Source organism: Blennius ocellaris (genome assembly GCF_963422515.1).
Source record: "Blennius ocellaris genome assembly, chromosome: 3".
NCBI classification, from domain to species: Eukaryota; Metazoa; Chordata; class Actinopteri; order Blenniiformes; family Blenniidae; genus Blennius; species Blennius ocellaris.
This window is the reverse complement of record NC_137652.1, coordinates 32,453,486-32,461,015: the sequence shown is the minus strand read 5'-3', so window position 1 is coordinate 32,461,015 and position 7,530 is coordinate 32,453,486. Positions and strand designations below refer to the sequence as shown.

Sequence of the window (7,530 nt, the reverse complement as noted above, 5' to 3'; positions counted from 1 at the left end):
CTTTTCCTTTATTTCCTTGTAAGGTTCAAACTCAACTCTTAGTTACAAGAAATGCAATCCCTCTTCTGTGGCTTTGTGCGTTATACATATTTTTTTAAAGCCATATTGTTTTAATTTCTCATGTTCTCTTCGATATGTCCCTTGCAAAAAAAAAAAAAATTCTGTGTACTGTCCATTTTTAACTTGGGCATTGCATTTGTTCTTTTAATTGGATTTCCCAATCCATTCACATTTATGGACATTAGCTTTACTACGTTTGACCAAAACAGGACTGAACTGAAGTGATAGGGGGACTGGATATTACTGTTTATTTGTCGAGCATTATCCTCCATCCTGTTGACCGTGCTGAAATTCTCTCAGATGCCCTTTTGCTCATATTGTGGCACTAGAGCTGGGTCGGGGTTCCACTCGATGCCAAAGTGAGGCGCTGCAGCTGCTCCAGCAGGTGTCCACTGCTGGTTGGTTTCTGCGGCACCTCCACGCTGTATTTGGCCTCCCAGGCGCTGCTGTACACCTCCACACCGCTACCTCAATGGATGTGCCAGTTAAGTTATGTTTGGATCATGTAAAAAGAACACAGATGGTTCAAACTCAACAGGCTATGCTGTAGTAACTTCAAACAAAATCTGTAAAGCTAAAGCCCCATTCCTACCGCACAAAAGTGCGGGGACGGAACGGAGCGGTATGGAACAGTACTGCGAAGCAGACCCCGACCGAAATTTGGGTCGCGTTTCCACTGCAGAGGAGAGGGTTAAAATGTAGGCGGGATGTTGAGCGCCGCGTAACGATGCAGGGAGACGACGTCATCAGGCAAGAAGGAAGCGTGGAAAAGGATTGTTGTTGGAGAAGCTCGGAGCACAATGGAGGATTCTGTGGTCGTTCTACTTGTGGTTGCGTGGTTCCTGTTTTGCCTGTAGGAACAAGTAATGCTTGAGGAAGCAGTGCTGCGCGCTCACAGGAGAAGAATGGCGATGTTGTGGTCGATAGCATTCCCTACAGACATGGTGGACAGGAGCAGAAGGAGGAGACGCAACAGGGTAAGTACCTTCACGAGGGTTCTGCAACGTCAAACAAAGCATTTTCTGTGACTTTCCAACAATGTAACTGGAGCCATAAAACATGTTTAACCTTTAATGTGAGCCACACACAGCTTATGAAGTGTAATATGACCTTGTGATAAACGTACTGAGTTTATAAAGTTTCCATTACAATTCACAAAAGTGAAATCTTCATGACATGTGACTAGTTTCATTACCTGATTGTAGCACTTTGGCTCCTCTTTTTAAAGTGTTTGCCTGACAGTCTAAACATTTAGTTTGTTATAGCCATTTTGGCTCTTCCACAAGTTGTGCATGTTTTTTTGTTCCATTTTTCTCTGGTAAATTGTAGTCATGTCCGTTCATCAGCGTCATTTTCACATGTTTTTCGTCCATTTCGTCCACTCGACCCTGTTTTTGTTTTTTGTAATTGTCCAAAAGAAATTGGAGTAGTTGTGTACTCAAACATTTGTGCAGCTTATGTGTGGTTTAGATATCAAAATATGTGCTCTTTATGTTTTTCAGCTCATGTTGTTGTTGCTCCTGATTCGCCGCTCTGGAGTCGCTGCCGAAGTCCTGCAGTGTGGAGTGTGAACCGAAGCCAGGAGTGGTGGGATGTGATTGTCCCTGGTTTCACCAGCACACAGTGGGTCCACAACTTCAGGATGTCTGCAGAAACATTCAAATATCTGTGTGACATGGTTCGTCCAGCGATGGAGCGCCATGACACAAAGTACCACCTGTGTGTCTCCCTGCAGAAGCGAGTTGCCATTGCTTTGTGGAAGCTTGCAACTAACGCTGAATACCGGAGTATTGGCCGTCTTTGGTGTCAGCAAAAGCAGTTTGTCGTTGTGTGAAGGAATTTTGTGATGCAGTGTGTGACTTGTTGGTTCCTGCACATATGAACTTTCCTGACCAGGAGAGGCTGCAACACCTGGCAGCCTATTTTCAGAACCGGTGGGGGCTCCCGCAGTGTGTTGGTGCCATTGCTGGATCACACATTTTCCACTGCAACCACTTTAATTGAAAAGGCTGGCATTCCATTATCCTCCAAGGTGTTGTGGATGGAAAGGGACTGTTCTGGAATGTGTATGCAGGCATGCTGGGAAGCATGCATGATGCTCGGGTCCTGAGACCGTCCACACTGTGAGAGCTGGTTGACCGTCACTGCCTTCTCCCAGCATGCACCAGAGACATAGGCGGGGTGAATGCTGGCTATTACATCCTGGGGGATTCTGCCTATCCTCTGCAGAAGTGGCTGCTGAAGCCCTTCCCTGACAGTGCCCATCTGACTGCAGAACAACAGGTGTCCAACCGCAAGATCTCACGAGCTCGGGTGGTGGTGGAGAACGCCTTTGGCAGGCTGAAGGGTCGTTGGCGCTGCCTTCTGAAGAGGAAAACCAGGGATATCAGCCTGGTGAAGTCCATGATGGTAGTGTGTTGTGCTCTGCACAACCCATGTGAGTCTCATGTAGAGGAGTACAGCGACCAGTGGGACAGACCATCCCCCTCAGCAGACCAACCTGCAGAGACACTGGCTCCCAGTGAAGATGAGGATGGCAGGGATGTCAGAGAGGCTTTAAGGCACTATTTAAATGCATAAAGACCTCCTGCAATGTACATAATTGTGTTGTAAATATATGTTCAAACCACATTGTTGTCCCTCCTTATCTAAAGTGTTTATCCTTTCTGAAGACAGCTTGTCAAATTTCAGATTACAGCTACCACAAAGAAAATTGCAATATTTACATTGACACTGGCTAACACCATGCTCAGTAACAATTATAAGGGGGTTCATTTGATTCTGCACATTCTGACTTGGTATTTATAGTAAATCTAATTATTATAATAATAAATGTGTTTGACATATTGAGGGAAAAACAATTGCTTATAGAGCAAAGTGCAAGATTTGTTAAATTAATACACTTGCAACCTTTACTTAACTTATATTCAGCATCACAAATAAAGGACATGTCAGTTTCACTGTTGTCACAGTGCAAAAACTGGACTAATAGCATGACATGGAAAATTGATAGTCCTGTGCTGATATTGATTAAATGAACACAAACACGTCTGGAAAATCAAAACTGTATTTATACAACAAAACCACAACTATCATATAAACATAAAGACAACTATTTACAAAATGTACAACAAGGCTGCTTCAGTCGGTGGGCTCGCTGGACTGGTCATGCTGTGGCCTGAGGGCCTGGACAAGCATGGCAATCCCCTGTATGAACCTGTCCCCCAAATTATTCCTTTGAGTGGTCAGGTATTCCCTCATAGCTATGGACTCTTGCTCCATCACCTGCAGCGCCCGGGCCTTGCATCTCCAGGGCCAAAACATATGTCGACACAACTTCTGATGACATAAAAACATAACATAGCTGCATTCACAGCAGCAGTTCGAGTTCATTTCATGTCAGCAGATGCTACATACAAGTTATGTATTTAGTTTATATCCTATTCCACATGTTTTTGTTTTGCCTTTGTTTATTGCCTTCAACGGTGTTGCCACTGAAGAGGCCAATGCTAATAACAGTAACGTTTTTACTTAGCTATAGAAAAATAAAGTTGGATTCATTTCCACGGTTATTTCGTACCTGATCCTGGATGCTGCAGCGTGTTGGATGGCCCAGCCTGTGATGGTGCCATTGGTGGTGGAGGTGCCGCCATTGGTGGTGGTCATGGAGCTGATGGCGAGGGGGATGGAGCTGACGGAGAAGGGGATGGAGCCGACGGTATCGGGGACAGCAGGAAATGTGGCACGGCTCAGGTGTCACTGGTGCCAGAGGAGGTGGAAGCTATGTCTCCCTGACTCCCACTTCCTAAAATATAGCATAAACCACATGCTTAAAACACGACAGGCTAGCATCAAGACCACGCTAACTGAAGCTAACCAAATCAAATACCATTTGGCAGTGTTTTCAATGCAATTGTTAAGATAAAAGCTCTGAGGAAAGTCACGGATGAATGCATTGTCACACGGGTTTTATTTACGACAATGAGCAGAAGTTGTCAGCACATTTTGGAGAATTAAACTCACCATTCTCCTCCATCAGCGACTCCAGCAGCGCCGTTGCCGTGTCCAAGCCGCCTTCCCGTCCTTGACTTGCCGGCTGGCCATAAATTGCATCCATGCCTTCGTACCACCGCCAGTGCTTCCGCTGGGATCCATTCCTACAGTTCAGGTCTTTCACCCGGTGGTGGTCACTCCGAAGTTTCTTCAGTTTACAGCGGCATTGCGCTGGCGTGTGCAGCCATTCGTTACACAACCCCTCAAAATATCTTCTCATTCCTGACAGCACCGTCAAGCTCCAGCTGGACCCCCTCCTCTCCTATAATGGAGAGGAAGAGCTGGACCTCCGTGCCGGTCCACGATGAATTGTCCCTTGCCATGTTTGAATCAATAAACTGTGCAGAAAAGGCACTGTGTGTGCAGCCGTTTGCTTCTTCTCACAACTACAAAGGCGGAAGTCTCGAGAGTGATGTCAATCACTGACCTCTCAGTGAGTGGCCTCTCACTCCTCAAACTCAGACCCATTCCATGGTCCCAGGTACCCCAACGGAAGGGTAGCGGAAAAGCGACTGCCTTTGGAGCGGTTGTTTCTGCATTCCTGCGGTGGAAACGCGAACCGTAACGGACTACACTGGTCTATCCCCGCACTTTTTGTGCAGTGGAAACGGGGCTTAACTCTCTACCAGCACAAGCAGCTGAGGTAGTAGCATTAATAGAAGCATGCAAAACAGGGAAAGGAAAATCAATTACTGTGTACACCGACAGCCAGTATGCATTTTCAACGGTATATGTTTTTGCACAACAATGGAAAAATAGAGGTATGATTACTTCTACAGAGAAAGACATCAACCACAAAGACCTAATATTACAGTTTCTTGATGCAATACAACTTCCAAAGCAACGAGCTCTCTGTAAGTGCGCAGCTCATACAAACAAAAATGACCTAATCTCAAAAGGAAATGCTTTTGCCGATTGGACTGCAAAAAAGACTGCCCAACAACCATTTAAATTGCTAACGAGTCTAGAAAAACCAGCAGAAATAGACGTGCAAATCCTAGGAGACATGCAAAAACTGTCATCACAACAAGAAAGGGATGGTTAGATTAGTAATGGAGCAATATTAAAGGATGGCCTGTACTTCTGACCAGAAGGAAAACCAATCTTACCAAAAAACCTGTTTAGATATGCATCGGTAAGGAGCCATGCGCCTTGCCATGTCTCAACAGTAGGGATGCTATAAATAATCAATAAAGTATTCACAAAAGATGGATTCTCAAATTATACTAAAAAAAATTGTTCAGAATGACCTATATGTGCTAAACATAACTCGCAGGGTGCCAATAGACCAAAAAGAGGTACATTTCCCAAATCACAATATCCATTTCAACATGTATGCATGGCCTATATTGAACTTGAATTTGAGTGAAGCACTCAGGATTTGACACTTTCGAATGCACAAACCTTCACTCCTCAAAGCAGTCTTGCAGAGACTCTTGCTCCGAGTGTTCTCTTATGAACACCCAGGAAGAGCTGCTTCCCAGCAGCTCCACTCACCCAGTGTGAGCATACAGCCAACACCAGAGCCATGCAACCAGGGGCCTTCACTCCTCAACTCCTCTGCTGACCCGACCACGAGGGTCAGACCTTCCCCTGAGCCAGAGACCAGCGCCCAGAATCTGATCTATCAACCAGGGAAAACCAACCGGGGACCGGGGAAACGACACCTCACAGAACTTCTTTGTGTTTTCGTCAACCAGCAGGAAAACCATCACAGACCTGAGCGACCAGCTCCTCAGTCTGGACAAAAGGAACAACCAGGAGCTGTAAAGAAGGACTCCTGAAACATCAACTTCATCTTCTTTTCCTCGGCCTGCAGAACCAGCAACCACAGTTAGCAGGAGGTGCTAACTACAGGAGAAGACACCAGCTTCCCTCCAGCAGGACAACAACTGAACTCCTTCAAGGAAGTGGGAACAACAACTGGGCTTAACTGAGATTAGCTAAACCTGATGCTATGATAGAACTGTTTAATTTATAGGAAGACGTGTTGATTCTATTACAGTGATTGAGTTCTACTGATAATGATATTAGGAGCAGTTATCAACAGACTTCCTGCTCTCTGATAACCTCAATTTGGAATGTAGTTTCTTGTGATCTGCCATCTTGTTTTGTAGTTCCATCACACATCTCTCACACACACTCCCTCCACCTCTCTCTCTCCAAAGCTGGGTGAGCGGAGCTGCTGGGAAGCAGCTCTTCCTGGTTAACTATCTTCGATAATTATTTATCATCATCTATAGTCAACCACAACGTAAATGGTTCCTAGTGATCCTTATGAGGTAAGAAATCCCTACAGTTCCTAAGGGTGTACCAGATGAATACAAACGCATAATGAAATTGTTGCTGGTTTCAAATCAATTGCTCTGTGGCCAACTATAAACAAAAATGCAGATTGTATTAACTACATTTATTATAATATGGAGAGATTCGTAAATTACATACGGGACGCTGTTAAAGGATTAGCTGAACAACTAGATGCTACATTGCTTATGACTTGGCAGAATAGAATGGCACTAGACATGCTACTGGCAGAAAAAGGAGGCGTTTGTAAAATGTTTGGAACTTTCTGTTGTATTTTCAGCCCTAATAACATGGCCCCTGATGGAAGTTTTACTTGGGGTCTGGAAGGGTTAACCTCTATTGCTGATGAGCTTGCAGAACACTCTGGAATAAAGACTCCTTTCACAGAGCTGTTGGACTGGTGGTTTGGTCGATGGAGAGGCCTGGTGACCACATTCCTGATGTCATGTGGGGTGCTGATCGCAATTCTGGTGACTCATTCAATGTTGGCGTGGTGTCACTCTGCGCCTGATCGATAAATCCCTGACCAGGAAGGACCTTGCCGTACCAGAAAGTGCCTCTCTATGATGATCACACCGAAAAACTAAACGCAACTGCCCAAAGACTCAAAGTGACTTTCCTTCCCTTGGATTCCCGAGTTTGAGCCCAAAGACTCACAAAGTGACTTTTTCCCTTGAATTCCTGAAGTGAAAGCCCAATGAACGCGCTGGAAGATGATGTCTCTGAAGTACACAGGAATTTAAGTGTTTTTAAATGGAAATGATTTAAAGGTTCTTCTTGTCGATTCAAAACATACTTTTTTTTTGAAGTTTTTGTTATTCAAACATTTTTTTAAGTGTTTTTGAGTGCATAAAACATAAATGATTTAAGTGTTTCTTGTTGATTAAAAACATACTTTTTTAAGATGATAATTATTCATTCTTTTTTTAAAGTGTTTTTTGAGTGTTTAAAAACAAATTATTTTAAAGTTTTTCTTGTTGATTCAAACATACTTTTTTAAGAGTTCGTTATTCAAGTTAAAAGGGTTCATTTAAATTTTGTGATCTAAATAATCTAAAAGTTAATTTCTGATCATTTTTGTGTCTAACCCTAATTATAAAGTAATTATCTTGT

General features: G+C 44.0%; 1 long non-coding RNA gene across 1 annotated transcript; it reads right to left on the bottom strand.

Annotated features, from left to right (window-relative positions):
- Positions 1 to 3,113: 3,113 nt before the first annotated feature.
- On the bottom strand, positions 3,114 to 5,441 carry LOC308147181. Its single transcript, XR_013937146.1, has 3 exons — positions 4,084 to 5,441; positions 3,641 to 3,865; positions 3,114 to 3,399 (listed from the first exon to the last, which is right to left on the bottom strand). It is a non-coding gene; the product is annotated as an uncharacterized lncRNA (long non-coding RNA).
- Positions 5,442 to 7,530: the final 2,089 nt, after the last annotated feature.